At 47.0% G+C, this 15,759-nt stretch overlaps 1 long non-coding RNA gene across 1 annotated transcript in view; it reads right to left on the bottom strand.

Annotated features, from left to right (window-relative positions):
* LOC122369779 overlaps window positions 1–15,759 on the bottom strand; it is a 50,006-nt gene that overhangs the window by 21,468 nt on the left and 12,779 nt on the right. Inside the window, exon 2 of the long non-coding RNA XR_006254472.1 lies at window positions 6,220–6,264. This is a non-coding gene — a long non-coding RNA (uncharacterized LOC122369779). The remainder of the gene's footprint in view (window positions 1–6,219; window positions 6,265–15,759) is intronic.

The raw sequence follows: 15,759 nt of genomic DNA, 5'->3' as shown, positions 1-15,759 counted from the left end.
CCAAACGGCACGGGCTTGAGCCAGTTGAGGAAATGGTCCCGAATTCGCCGAATCGCCGCAAAGCGTCCGGGTGGAATAGCCCGAGGGTATAATCAGGGCCTTGATCAGGGCACTAAAGAGTCGGTATGATATAGGACCGGATCTATAATGCGTACCGGATGGCCAAAACGCGGCATGATGATAAACATGCACAGACATTCTATGAAGTCATTTACCGTTGCCAGTCCACGGTGTGAATTGTGATACCGCACGTGAAACAGGCCGGTAACTTTCGCACCGTTGACTGGTGGATGCCTTTACGTACCTAGACACGGATCGAATCCTGCCCTCTCCTCTCCTTCCCTTCATTACCTCTCTCTTGTTCTCTTCTCTTCTCTTCTCTTCTCTTCTCTTCTCTTCTCTTCTCTTCTCTTCTGTTCCTCCCTTCTCCATTCCAAGCTTCCTCAATCCGCAAGTCTTGGCGAACACTTGACAACCAATAATGCCACCAAGCATCGCACCAAGCAATCATGTCTCCCCTTTTCAAACGTCATCCTTGCTCCTACCAACAGCAGGTGCCGAGTCTCGACCCTCGTCCGAACAAGGTAGAATCTCGACCCTCCTCCGGACGAGGTCGAGCTCAGCTGACTCGTCACGGATGACACCCAGCCGTGACGCCGTCCGTGACGCCGTCCATGAGGTGGCCCGTAACGGTGGTCGTGATGGCAATAGACGCTCGTGATTGTCGCTCACACGGTGGGTTATAAGGGCGGGTGACGAGGAGGGGGGAGAGCGAGAGAGGGAGAGAGAGAGAGAGAGAGAGAGAGAGAGAGAGAGAGAGAGAGAGAGAGAGAGACAGACAGAGACAGAGAGAGACAGAGACAGAGACAGAGACAGAGACAGAGACAGAGACAGAGACAGAGACAGAGACAGAGAGAGTGAGAGAAAGAGAGAGAGAGAGAGAGAGAGAGAGAGAGAGAGAGAGAGAGAGAGAGAGAGAGAGGGGGGTGGGGGTGGGAGGGACTCCTTTGGGGTTTCAATGCATCAAAAGATCATAAAATATCACCGGTGGGCATTTACTTTATGTGAGGCGAAATCACCGATCAAACATGATTTCTTTGTGACCTTTCTTGAGCGTGTACTCTGTTCTAAGCTGCCATGGCCTGCTTCAATCCTCCTGTAGACCTCTCCATAGGGGAAACGCAAACAAGCGCTGACCATGAAAGCAGCGGGAAGCCGTCTTTTCCATCAACTTGAATCAGACAGACCGGTCGCCACTGTGGGGTGTCTCGAGTAGAGATGTCAATTGGACAGGGGCGGCGGATTCGGGGGGGGGGGGGGCAGGGGGGGGGGCAGCTGCCCCCCCCCCTGGCAAACTCGTGGGGGGGGCAAAAGTATCTTTTTGCCCCCCCCATAATTTGTGACAAAGCTTAGACAAGAAACCATATAATATACCTGATTATTCTGTTCGATCATCTGAAGATGTAACCAGATGCCCATATACTTTATCATACGTTGCCTTTCTTAAATGGCAAGCGTTCGCGTTCAAATGAGGTTTTCCTCTCTTCAACCTAGTTTTGGAGGCATGATAAGCGTCAACGTGACGCAGCGGCAACCCAGGCCTTCAATGACCGCTTACAGGGGCGACGGATACGGGGTGGCAGAGGAGGCACCGTCCCATAAGGAACTTTTGGAGGAGGGGCAAACGTGTATTCTTGCCCCTCCATAATTTGTGCCCTAAACATGAGGAAAATTTTCATAACCTGATATTGCAGCTATACGCTTCTACAGTTTGTCCAACGGTGCCTTTTGAATATGTGTAAATGCTACCCATTTCCGCTTTATATCATTTTTTGTCTTCTACATTCGATTTAGAGATATTCCAAGTGTGCGAGAGACTCAACTCATACCTTCAGTGGTCGTTTGCCGCTTTTTTTTTACCTACATAAATGCCAAATCGCAAGCGAGCGGAGACGTAAGGGCTAGCCATTCGCTTGCGGGTAGTTAGGACTGATGAGCGCTCATAATAAGCCACTCCCCTGATTTTTTCGAGCGCTACAGTTTCCAGCGCATAAAATGGTAAACGCCGAGGTCGTACACATTGACCAACTTGACCAATGCACGGTATGGTATGACACCCAAAGGCCAGTCATCAGAGATCTGCCTTGGGCATTCGGAGGCTAGTGTGGGGCCAGTGTAAAAACTGGATGTTCACAGTTCAGTATTCGCTTTATTTCGGTTTTCACTATTAACCCTCGCCCCGTTGGGGGGGGGGGGCATTTTGGCCCCCCCCCTGTGGTTTTAACCCGCGCACCGACGGGGGGGGGGCGGATATCCGCCCCCCCTGAGGTTTTTCGCGAATAGCGGGAAAACCGCGGCGCGTAGCGCCGCGAAATTTGGTATGACTATACCTTCATCAATTTTACACATGGTGTGCAAGTTTGAACCTCCTACCTTTTAAGGTCAGGTCACCAGGTCACTTTGAATGACCCAACCTCAAGTCACTTTTTTGCAACTTTGTCACCGTGCCAGAGCTACAGTAGATGTCGGAGGCCTTTGAAAGTCGCAGGATATTATTAGGTCATTAGTAGCTACAACTTGTATATCTCGGAATTTTGATATCGGTGACCTAAGGTCAGGTCAATTTCGCGACCTCCCCATTATAAGTCAATGGGGGAAAAATCAACTCCCTGTTTTTACCACTAAAACGGGTCGGAATGGCCCCATATACCATACATGACTTCATATACGATCAACCTTCACTACCTTGAGGTCTGTTTTGCTGTTGGGCAGCTGTGAGGTCATGTGACGTCATCAAAGGTCACCAAAGGTTTTTGGCCAATAACTCCGTACAGGAACAAGATACAGACGCGTGGATGGTCTCATTGTGTTCGGCTCGTCAAGACGCATCGAATGATATACATGATGACCTCGAGGTCACGTGACCTGAGGTCAACCTTTGACCTTGACCTTTCGAGGTCAACATATATATCATTCGATGCGGATTGACGAGAGGATCACGATGATGCCCTTAGTTCGTTCCTATCTTGACTAATTCGAAAGTTATTCGAGAAAAACTCTCTCCATATCTAGCGCCGCCATTTTGACTTTTTCGACCCCTGTGACGTCATCTTTGACCTGACCTAAAAATGACCTTAGTAAAAATTGTAGATCTTGACCGTGCGTATCCGATGCCGTTTACCGCTTGTCGCTATCTTGCTTCGTTCTCGAGATCCCCGTCGGTACGAAGTTGGCGCAGACCCCCGTCGGTGCGCGGGTTAAAGAAGTAAAAATTAATGTTGGAAACCTTTGAGGGTTAGGGCACTGATCATTAGTGGGCCCCCCTCTGTCTTAAGACTGGCTATAGAATAAAGAGCAGCAAACACGAACAGTAGCGGCGGAACACCTTCAATTAGGGGGGGGGGGGGCACTGCCAACTTTTGGTCCCATTCTTTCCATGCAACACCCATAGGGCTAACGTTAAAATGCCAAAATCAAGGGGTGCACGGTGCCCCGGTGCCCTCCCCGTTCCGCCGCCTATGAACACGAAAGCAAAATCTAAGGCATTTTGGAAAAATGAGTATGCCCCGCAGTGTCCGATAACTACCACCTTCCAGTGGGTCAAGCCAACGGGCCCTAAGTCTATAATGGCACATAACGATAGCACTAATCTTGTCTCACTTTTCGTTGAAGTCTGTTCCGAATGGTTTCGGCCACAGACTGGCTGCACTGAGGTCGTTTGGATATGTGCAACTGTAATTAAAGCCACCTGAGGCGCCCTGACACCAGGCTGAAGCTGGGTTGGAAATGCTTCGTCTTTGCAGATATCACTGGCCGCTGATTCTCGAGTACCTGAGCCGGTAGATGTTGTGGCAAAATTTGGTGTGATAATTGGGCCCTTACCGCAGTCAGCGCACCCTAAAGCCCTGATAAAGAAACGCCCCACCCAGAGCTTCTGGATTCTCGTTCCAGTCCACCGTTCCTTCACCCCAGCCCCCCGCCGCGCTCCCTCATCTCAGACCTCCGTTCCCAGCTTGACGAGCGTTTGGGCCTTAGTTAAGCCTTGCTGTAGGCTTACTGTATAAACCCATCGAGACAGCCCGTCTCGGTGAGCTTAATTGACAACTACTGCCTTGGGGAGGGTTTCTGGCGGATCGCTTTCCCAATTGGTTTAGATGCGATGACTGTCTCTTAATGTTTGAGCGGTCTCCTCCCGCTGTGAGCTAGTTTCAGTTGACAGTTGATATCTGTCTCAGAAATACTTTTTAACCCGCGCCCTGCTGGGGGGGGTGTTTGAACACCCCCCCCCCCTTGTGGTTTTTCGCGAATATCTCAAAAACGGCGGCGCGGAGCGCCGCCGTTTTTGGTACACCTTATCATACATCAATTCTACACATGTTGTGAAAATTTCAGACCAAGGTCATTCAAGGTCAGGTCACCAGGTCACTTGAAGTGACCTCACCTCATAAAAAGTTTCAATGTCTGTCATAGCTACACCGAGTGACCGATCGCTTTGAAACTTTCAGCGATTGCTAAGAGCAATAGCATGTACAAAATGTTTATCTCAGAATTTTGATATCGATGACCTAAGGTCAGGTCAATTTTGCGACCTCCCCATTATAAGTGAATGGGAGAAAATTGAAATGCGTCTCTTTTGGACAAAAGACATTATAAACACTCCCAAACACTGAATTACAAGTGGTTTAGACACAATGAACATGAAAATGGTGTCCGTGACCCCTGTTTATGCCCTGAGGTCATCTTAGGTCACGAATGGTATCTAACAGTTTTTCGCAAATAACTTTTGATAGAGGCATGCTAGAGCGATGAAAACACCTTAGATGTGTTCAGCTCGACGATACGGATCGACTGATATGCAACATGACCCTTTCCGGTCAGGTCATGACCTTGACCTGAGGTCAAATTTTCAAGTTGACCTTTCAAGGTCAAATTATAGTTCATTCGATGCGTCTTGACGAGAGGAACACGATACCGGTAAAAGTAAGCTCGTACAATGCTTGGGTCAAAAGTTATTGCAGAAAAACTGTTTCCGAAAAAATCGGCTATTTTTGCAGTTTTTGCCCCCTGCAGGCAAAACCGTTGACGTTAGGTCAAATCTGAGAACATTACTCAGATAGGGCGTTAATAGGGCTATCGAATGCGCTTTTCCGCGGCGCTGTAGCTCTATTGGTTCCCGAGTTATGCGTCGGCTTCTTGGAACTTTTCGACATTCGACCTGGAAATCGGCGAAATTTTGCCTTCAATGACCTCTGGTGACCTGACCTTTGACCTGACCAAAAAATTGACCGAAGTGATTTCGTCATTATTTTTGACGCTCTTTCGAACGCCGCCTTCCGCGTATCGCTACGTGGCCCAGGAGCCGAGTTAGAAGGGGGGGGGGTGTTCAAACACCCCCCCCCCAGCAGGGCGTGGAAATCCAGGACCCCCAGCCGGGCGCGGGTTAAAGGAAGGGTAAACGGAAATCGAACGTAAAATGAACAGAGGAAATGGTAACGAGTTACCTCATTGAAGAATAGCGCTCGCCTACTTCAAAAGGTTTGGCACCGTTCTTCAACATCTGATATGCGACCCAGACCGGGTTATGGCACAATTTTTCCCATTGGAGCTTTTTTCTAATACAGCAATACGAAAAGCGTTACATCGTCCACTGGCGGATCCAGGGAGCGGACATTTAAAGCAAATATTTACTCCCCCTCCCCCTGGCCCATGCATCGCCCGAAATAGACAAAACGTACCTTATGTTTCCTAATAATAACACTTTTATCAGGACTTTTTTTGCTTTATACTGTTCAGCAGTAGGTCTGTAAGGAATCGAAATCAGAGGAGTTTTTGGATTTCGGACACTTTTTTTTGGGGGGGGGGTATGTCCCCTACAGCGGCGAAAACGCCTTTCTGGATCCGCCTATGACATCATCTCGACTGGGATCTTGCCCCCCCACGCCAAAATCGAATCCGCCGCCACTGCAATTGGATACCAATATTTTTGGAATACCGATATCAAACCGATACAAACTGGCATTTAGCATTTCAAAATAAATAAAATGTCTTTGTTTGTTACTTTTGGAACCAACTTACCTTCATTTTAACATTCCAGTAAGAATGCATCAAACTATCACTTTTAGACCCAATCTTACCTCAGCGTTTCAACTTTCCAGCATCGCGGAGAGATCGATCAGGTTCTCTTATGGTTGTGACAGGTCACCATTGGCCCTCTCTCACCTCAACGGGGGCTCGTCAAGACCCAAGTTGCCGGCCAATCCAAACCTGGCGACGGAGGAGAGCGTGTCACACGTTTTGACACGGAATTCGACTCAGGGTGTTGTAAAGCGTGGTAAACGCATCGAGGATAATCTGCCCATCTTCTTCTTGGCGGGGTGCTATTACGCTTCTGCCAAACCTTTGCTACGCACAGACCACAGCATTTGATCAAGCTACATACCTACATGCGCATTGCTAATTGCTCGGTACAGAATGGTCAGCGTCCAATGTCAATTCAAAGACACACGAATACGATCCCCAGTTCCCGTACGAAAATCATAATTCTAACAATTAGTTATCATCATTGAAAATCCCTTACTCCGAATACCTTTGGACACAAATTGAGAGTTATCGATGTCTGAGACTGAGCCTAATCGCCCCGCCAATGCCACGATTGCCAACCGATCTCACTCTTCAACAACGGCCCAACTGTGTCCCCACTTAAAGTGACCATCCCACCTTAACATTAGTTTTGAGTTGAGATAGCCAAATTGGTGGCCATGGCCTACAAATACCGGTTTGGGCACTCACAACATCGAAAAATGCTTTAATTCGGAGATATGGAATTTCAAACTTGTAGTTTTCGGATTCTAAGGGGCTAATGCATTGGAATGCCCCCTTAGAATGTGTGACGTCAGCGGAGATCTAACGATTTTTAAATCTTAGACTAAAACCATCGTTAACACGTGATGGTATACACTGCTTTGCGCGCAACGTCTGCCGCACTTCGAGGCTGCCAAATTATTGCTTCCAAATAAGTTGCTAGAAACAACGGAGATCCCAAAAATTAAAGAAAAGTAAAAGCCTAATATCTTGAAAACCAGTGAATATTTTTCGGTGAAATTTGGTAGATATTTATTTTTGATCTTTCTTCCGAACCAAGCGACATCACTTTTAAGTATGCCAATTCATTATAATGATTTTTTTTTGAAGGTGGGAGGGTCCCTTTAGGCTTTAACGGTCCAACAGCCCGCTGTGTTCCCACCTAACCTAACCCTCCGCTCATTTCCCAATCCAACCTCATCCACTTAAATTTCGGGATTTTCCAGGGCCCTGCGCCGTTTACGGCGCGCTCTCACCTGACGCGACGATTCCGGCGCAGCGGTCGTCACGCTGGCGGCGTATGTGGCGCATCGTGTGACGTAAACAGATGGAGTAACACCACAGACGTAACGGAATGGGGCGACCATTGCGATAGTCGGGGGTAATGGCGATTCGTTCGGCTACAGAGCGGGTAATTGGATGGGGCGACGAATTTTGCTTCTGTCTCATACCGTAGGTTATTTGTCACGGGACTTGTATAAACAGTCGAGAACGCGCAGCAGTGGTCTTCTTACATGAACGTTGTTTAAAAGGAAGGCCCATACTTGGCGTCTGGCGATGAATGACTGCAATCACAAGTTCGCTGTCTCCCCGAACGCCTCTTTTATTTTCATTCTCTCTCTCTCTCTCTCCCTCTCTCTCTCTCTCTCTCTCTCTCTCTCTCTCTCTCTCTCTCTCTCTCTCTCTCTCTATCTCCCTCTCTCTCTCTCTCGCCCTCTCTCTCTCCCTCTTTCTGTCCTTCGCTGACTCTTTCTCTCTCCCTATTTTCTTTTTTCTATATGCAACAAGAAAACAACATTTTAATCCTGCAAGCCATTTCTGGTGGTAAGCGTAAGAAAAAATACGAACCATGACAATGGGAAAAATACCGAAAACCAAACCAAGAGGTAAAGATTGATATTCATTTCAATCTATTGAGCACATCCAGAGTATCTTATACGCTATTGATACTTCATAATGGTAATAACACCCGCACCGACGCGACGGGGGGGGGGCGGATATCCGCCCCCCCGAGGTTTTTCGCGGATAGCGGGAAAACCGCGGCGCGTAGCGCCGCGAAATTTGGTATGACTATACCTTCATCAATTTTACACATGGTGTGCAAGTTTGAACCTCCTACCTTTTAAGGTCAGGTCACCAGGTCACTTTGAATGACCCAACCTCAAGTCACTTTTTTGCAACTTTGTCACCGTGCCAGAGCTACAGTAGATGTCGAAGGCCTTTGAAAGTCGCAGGATGTTATTAGGTCATCAGTAGCTACAATTTAAATATCTCGGAATTTTGATGTCGGTAACCTAAGGTCAGGTCAATTTCGCGACCTCCCCATTATAAGTCAATGGGGGAAAAATCAACTCCCTGTTTTTACGACTAAAACGGGTCGGAATGGCCCCATATAGCATACATGACTTCATATACGATCAACCTTTACTACCTTGAGGTCTGTTTTGCTGTTGGGAAGCTGTGAGGTCATGTGACGTCATCAAAGGTCACCAAAGGTTTTTTGCCAATAACTCCGTACAGGAACAAGATAAAGCCGCGCGGATGGTCTCATTGTGTTCAGCTCGTCAAGACGCATCGAATGATATACATGATGACCTCAAGGTCACGTGACCTGTGGTCAACCTTTGACCTTGACCTTTCGAGGTCAACATATATATCGTTCGATGCGGATTGACGAGAGGATCACGATGATGCCCTTAGTTTGTTCCTATCATGACTAATTCGAAAGTTATTCGAGAAAAACTCTCCTTATCTAGCGCCGCCATTTTGACTTTTTCGACCCCTGTGCCGTCATCTTTGACCTGACCTGAAAATGACCTTTGTAAAAATTTTAGACCTTGTCCGTGCGTATCCGATGCCGTTTACCGCTTGTCGCTATCTTGCTTCGTTCTCGAGATCTCAGGGGGGGGGGGCGGTCATCCGCCCCCCCCGTCGGTATGAAGTTGGCGCAGACCCCCGTCGGTGCGCGGGATAAAATGAAAACTGACTTTGGTTTGACGTTCTAAGTTCGTGGGGCAAATGTCCCGAATGCCCACCTTGGATTCACCATCTCGAAAAAGAAAAAAAAACGAATGTAGGTACAGCCCTCAGCAGACTGCGTGGTAGGTATTTTTTTTTTTTGTTGACAAAACCGATAATAGCTCAAATGTTATCAACCGGTTATCAGCTATGTTATCCCGGCAGTTGTTGGGGTATTTCGCCACCCACCGTTTGCTGGGGGGGGGGGGGGGGCGTTAACCCGGCAGTTGCTGGGGTATTTCGCCACCCACCGTTTGCTGGGGGGGGGGGCGTTAAACGCCCCCAGCCGATAACTCGAGAACCAATAGGCGCAGCGAAACGCACGAGGCGGCAAACGAAAGAACGCGACGAGACGCTTCAGATGAGTACTTTAAAGTTGAATTTTGAGGTCACAGGTCGGGTCAAGGTCAGGTCAAACACCTGAAATCGGGCTTTCAGTAGCATGGACTTCAGGACTTCGCAAAGGGCGCCTCTCGTCATAAACTCTGTCAAAACGGTGCACAATCCATCATATAAGGCCTACAATAGTGTCAGCTCCATGTAGGGGTCAGTAAAGCATAGGTCAGGGTCAAGGTCAGGTCAACCGGGTAGGCACATATCCCCGAAAATCAAAACTGATATTGGCAGCCTGTGACACATGTTTTATGGGTAATTTGGAGCGTAGAACACGATGGTGACATTCATTTTATCATATGTGTACGTGTTTGGCTTGAAAAGTTCAATTTAAGAAATGCATGTATCATGGTCGAGAAGTAGTCAAGAGAAATTGCCAAGATTTAGTTCAAGATTTTGGAAAATTCGGAACGATAATCAATAATCGAAGATAGCCATTTGATTGTTCATGGTATTGGCAGTCTAATGGCGTTTACGGCATGTCTGTATGTCTATTCTGTGATTTTATATGATTTTTTGAACATATGCCGTTTTTGGTCGAAAACTCAGAAATCATGACGTCACTAAAACCTCGATATCTCAAAAATTTTCCGACCGATTTTTTGAAACTTTGTCACAATACACCTCAATCAATTCCCTACAGGTACCCAAAATTTGGCGCGCCTGCGGCGCGCCGTTTTTATGCTATAGCCCGGCGAAAAAAGTGGGGGCGTTAAACGCCCCCCCCCCCCAGCAACTCGCGGGTTAAACGCCCCCAGCCGATAACTCGAGAACCAATAGGCGCAGCGAAACGCACGAGGCGGCAAACGAAAGAACGCCACGAGACGCTTCAGATGAGTACCTTAAAATTGAATTTTGAGGTCACAGGTCGGGTCAAGGTCAGGTCAAACACCTGAAATCGGGCTTTCAGTAGCATGGACTTCAGGACTTCGCAATGGGCGCCTCTCCTCATAAGCTCTGTCAAAACGGTGCACAATCCATCATATAAGGCCTACAAGAGTGTCAGCTTCATGTAGGGGTCAGTCAAGCATAGGTCAGGGTCAAGGTCAGGTCAACCGGGTAGGCACATATCCCCGAAAATCAAAACTGATATTCGCAGCATGTGACACATGTTTTATGGGTAATTTGGGGCGTAGAACACGATGGTGACATTCATTTTACCCTAAACTGATGAGGCTGTGAATTGTTAAACATTTCAAACGACGACGCAGGGGTATTCTAAAGCGCTTTGGTGAAATATTCAAAGTTGTGTCGCCGAAACATGAAACGCAAGCTGTCGTCATTAAGCAAGTCCATCATATCATATCGTTAAGTCCTACATAGTGCACTTTACGGTGCACTTTACGGGACTCATCTTGACGACATATCTGTTAGCTGCTGGGCTCGCCAGTGAGCGACTTCATAGACAGCCAGGCTGATAGCAGGCCCCCAGTTGACACAGGGGCCTATACAGTGAGAAAGCTGGTTCGTCAACCCAGCCGCTACCTCGTTCTACCGGGAACAGGACCACAAAGTCCTGACCGGAGAGGTGGTTAGGCTGCCCCTCCAACCATTGGGGACCGGTAGACGGCACGGTGCCGCAGCCGTCGGCGCCGACGAACTGCCCCTCGGTGACGGTGTCGTTGATACCCAGCCACACTTCGACATCAGTGGCGGCGTTAATGGCGCACTGGTTCTCCTCGTCAGAGCGGGGCACGGCCAGGTGGGCGCCCAGCGCGGCGCACTGGCTCTCCGCTTCGGGGTAGGTGACTGCCAGGTCCAGTCGCTTCAGACAGCGGCCGGCACAGCGGCTGAAGCCGGCCGGACAGGCGCAGGGATCGGATGCGTCACCTGTAAAATATTGGAGTAGACCGCTTTGACTAAAATTAAACTAACCAAATTATTATCTTGGAAATAGGTATTTGGGTTTTACATTTGTAAGTCGTCTATAACTACTTAAGTTAAGTTCTACAGGTCGTCTAACGAACATTGGGTCAGACCCAGACCCGAGTGATGGCTCATCATGTAAGGTAAAGGCGGAAGGCCTACTTGGAATATTTCAACCCTACGTAGATAGAAGATAGATAGTCAGAACTTTAAAATGATTAAATATGAGCTGCATATCTTCTATGTAATCTGCTTGCCCTCTTTCCAGAGAATACGTAGGTAATAACTACATGCACTCGGTCTAACTAACGGTGCACTAAAACACTCTGCCGAAATTGGCTGCACTTACTGAATTATGTCCAACATTTCTCTTTTTGCCTTTTGGTCGTAATAGTTAGTGCACGCTGACGCTGAGCCATATTGCATTGAACCATGCCTTGAACACGTGCCATTCTCCGAAAATGAAAGGACTTTGCGAATGATGTGCACTGTTGCTATTACATCCGACCCTGGACCATTTTCCCCAGGCTATGACGGCATGCACTGAACTTTAACCCGCGCATGACTGGGGTATTTTCCATAACGCAAGTGACTGGGGGGGGGGGGGGCTCTCTCCAAAACCCCTCCCCCATCCTATCTCCGAAACCACTGGGCCGATCGTCAAAATTCAAACGGCGTCTGATAACCCTGTAATAACTGTCGAACAAATTTTATTTTCATTGACCTCGATGTCACCGATGACGTCACAGGTCAGGTCAAAGTAAAAATTATCGGCATTTTTGCTTGTTCACAATTTAGACTCTGGCCGCCGGCTAACAAGTCCGATCAGGCTCATTTTTGGTTTACGCACTCCTTGATATATGCCTTAGATAACCTGAGGGCACCAAACTTTTACTTCAAATTTTTCAGGTCAAGGCCAGGTCATATCCTAGGTCACGAAAATTGTATATCATGTATCGGCCACGTGACGCATGTTTTATGGTCCATTTTACTCGTAGATTTCGAAAATAATGTCGCCTGTGTCATTTGAGGTCATTTTCAGCTGAATTTACCGGAGGTCAGGTCACTTTCAGGTCAGAAAAAGTCAAAATTTGAAAATGAAATTTTTCAACAAAAAAGGTGAATATCAGATGCAGTTTGAGCTCAGAAACACGATGGTGCCATTTATATTGCTGTACAATGTCAAAAACGTACTGAAAAATGGTTTTGAAAAATATATAATTGTAAAATTTTGACAATAATGCAAATAAATTGGCTATTTTTGAAGGTATTGGGCTAAAGCTTGCTAGAGTTGTTCATCAGTGTGCGTTCTATCACATATATTCCGGTTCTCCCCAAAAACAAACTTTTTGAAAAAAAAAATATTTTTTTTTGTAATTGTAAAAACATATTTCTTTTAATTGTCAAAATTTCGAAAATTCGAGATTGCAGTTTGATAGCTACATGTATTTGTAGTTCACTGATGCAAAGGAATTGGATCTAGCTTTAAAACTAAGCTCTTGAGAGCGTTTGCCGTAATTCAGTATTTTGCATCAAAATCGGCCGACATGACGTCACTCTGACGTCATTTCCGGCCAAACTATGGTAACTAGAAAGTTAAAATTTAAACACAAGGTGTCAAATTGATGCCGCTGAGGCTACCGCAAGTGTCGTGTTGATCCGTGAAACGGTTCAGAAGATATTGCCGAAAAACGGGAGGGAGGCTCTGTAGAGCCCCCCCCCCCCCCCCCCAGTCATGCGCGGGTTAACCCGCGCCCGGCTGGGGGTCCTGGATTTCCACGCCCTGCTGGGGGGGGGGTGTTTGATCACCCCCCTTCTAACTCGGCTCCTGGGCCACGTAGCGATACGCGGAAAGCGGCGTTCGAAAGAGCGTAAAAATAATGACGAAATCACTTCGGTCATTTTTTTGGTCAGGTCAAGGATCAGGTCACCAGAGGTCATTGAAGGCAAAATTCCGCCAATTTCCAGGTCGAATGTGGACAATTTCCAAGAAGCCAACAAATAACTCGGGAACCAATAGACCTACAGCACCGCGGAAAAGCGCATTCGATAGCCCTATTAACGCCCTTTCTGAGTAATTTTCTCAAATTTGACCTAACGTTAACGGTTTTGCCTGCAGGGGGCAAAAACTGCAAAGATAGCCGATTTTTCGGAAACAGTTTTTCTGCAATAACTTTTGACCCAAGCCTTGTACGAGCTTACTTTTACCGGCATCGTGTTCCTCTCGTCAAGACGCATCGAATGAACTATAACTTGACCTTGAAATGTTGCATATCAGTCGATCCGTATCATCGAGCTGAACACATCTAAGGCGTTTTCATCGCTCTAGCATGCCTCTATCAAAAGTTATTTGCGAAAAACTGTTAGATACCATTCGTGACCTAAGATGACCTCAGGGCATAAACAGGGGTCACGGACACCATTTTCATGTTCAATGTGTCTAAAGCACTTGTTATTCAGTGTTTGGGAGTGTTAATAACGTCTTTCGTCCAAATGAGGCGCATTTCAATTTTCTCCCATTGACTTATAATGGGGAGGTCGCAAAATTGACCTGACCTTAGGTCACCAATATCGAAATTCCGAGATACATTTTATAGGTACCGTTACCCTCATTAATCGCTAAAAGTTTCAAAGCGATCGGTCACTCGGTGTAGCAATGGCAGACATTGAAACTTTTTATGAGGTGAGGTCACTTCAAGTGACCTGGTGACCTGACCTTGAATGACCTTGGTCTGAAATTTTCACAACATGTGTAGAATTGATGTATGATAAGGTGTACCAAAAACGGCGGCGCGGAGCGCCGCCGTTTTTGAGATATTCGCGAAAAACCACAAGGGGGGTGTTCAAACACCCCCCACCCAGCAGGGCGCGGGTTAAAGGGACAGTATCATCGAAAAAAAAATCAATGTATGGAGCTGATTTTTTTTTTTACTAGCATTGCTTATTTTCCTGAATCAGAAAAACATAGTTTGAGGACCGAACTCGGTGAAAAATATTGCAACCACATTTCATTTTCATGATTCATTTTCATGAGCGAACCACCACTATACAAGCATGGCCGACATTTTGGAAGCATGCAAAATTACTACAGAACTGGCGCAGATAATACATTATTGACGCTACGCTTACGCGGTCGTTCTTCTGATTGAGTTGTCCTTAGGGAGAGGTAGCCTTAGGTATTGCCTATGAAAATATCACGTGACAATTAGAGGGAGTGACAATTGGACGTGACAATTGACAATGGGAGAAAATATCACGTGACAATCACGTGATAAACGTCATACATTGGAGGGAGATTGTGATTCAAGCTGGAGGAATTCCTTTGTTGAGCCGCTAGAATCCGAAGGAAACAGCGGAAATTGCCTACGACTATTTAATGAATTTAACGGTGATGAATTAGTGCGAAAAACGTTTTGGCTTTATAAAATTTGATGAAATGACCAGGGTAAAAGTTTTATTACTGGCGGTCAATTCAAAACGGCGCAAACATGTAAACAGTGAAGATAGTGAAGCACGATTCAAAGTGTAGTACACCTTTCGTACTTTGAGCGGCGATAGCGGGATAACGGTGTAGAGCTTCGAGGATCGGTCTTCAGTTCCCGGACCAGAAAGGTGGGGCCTATGCAATGTCAAATTTCATCAAAATGGTGATACTGTCCCTTTAATTACTAGCGAGCGAGGTCTTATGTAAAATAGCAGAAATTTGAGTATGAACGGATGGGACGCTTACATCTCAGCAACCGCCGCCTGGGCCGATTGACCAGCGGTCTTTTTCCTGGGTAGCCCCATTCCTTATACCCCGTAGTTGAATACTCTTGATTCATCTAGTTGACCGTCGTGGCGCGTGCCACGTGAAAAGCTATGGGTGTTCAAGTTGTTCTGCCGAAGTAGCGATTTTGATAGGCCTATATCTCGGCAACCGCTGGCTTGCGGTCATTTTTGTAGGGTAGTTGCATCCCTTCTGTTAAATATCGGATATTCTCGATGCGTGTGGGTCACTCCAACTGAGCGTGCAAAATTCAAAGTGTGAAGTTTGTTCCCATTACAATAGCTTGGGAATTACTGGGGCAATTTCGCTGAAACTTGGCATGTAGGTAGGCGACCACCAGGCAATGCATTCCCATGTGTTATGTTAGGGTCCACGGCACGTGCGCACGCGCAGGGGGCGTTTCTAGATTTCAACAGCGGCTGGGCTGACTGCGCTCAAATTTGGTAAGCGGTTAGGGACCGGCAAAAATCAAAAGTCAAAAGCGGTAGAGTGCGGTGCAAACAAAAAGTCACTTTGGACCCAGTTTGCAAGTAAGCACGTGCAGGGTGCCGCTTCCAGAGTTCGGGTACGGTTTGGCCAATTGCCTCCAAATTTGGTACATCGCTAGAAGCCGGCTAATAGAGCGCCGTGCT

Source organism: Amphibalanus amphitrite, unplaced genomic scaffold, assembly GCF_019059575.1.
Source record: "Amphibalanus amphitrite isolate SeventyFive unplaced genomic scaffold, NRLGWU_Aamphi_draft 001072F_arrow, whole genome shotgun sequence".
NCBI lineage: Eukaryota > Metazoa > Arthropoda > Thecostraca > Balanomorpha > Balanidae > Amphibalanus > Amphibalanus amphitrite.
Note: the sequence above shows the minus strand (reverse complement) of the source record. Positions and strands in the feature narration are given on the sequence as shown.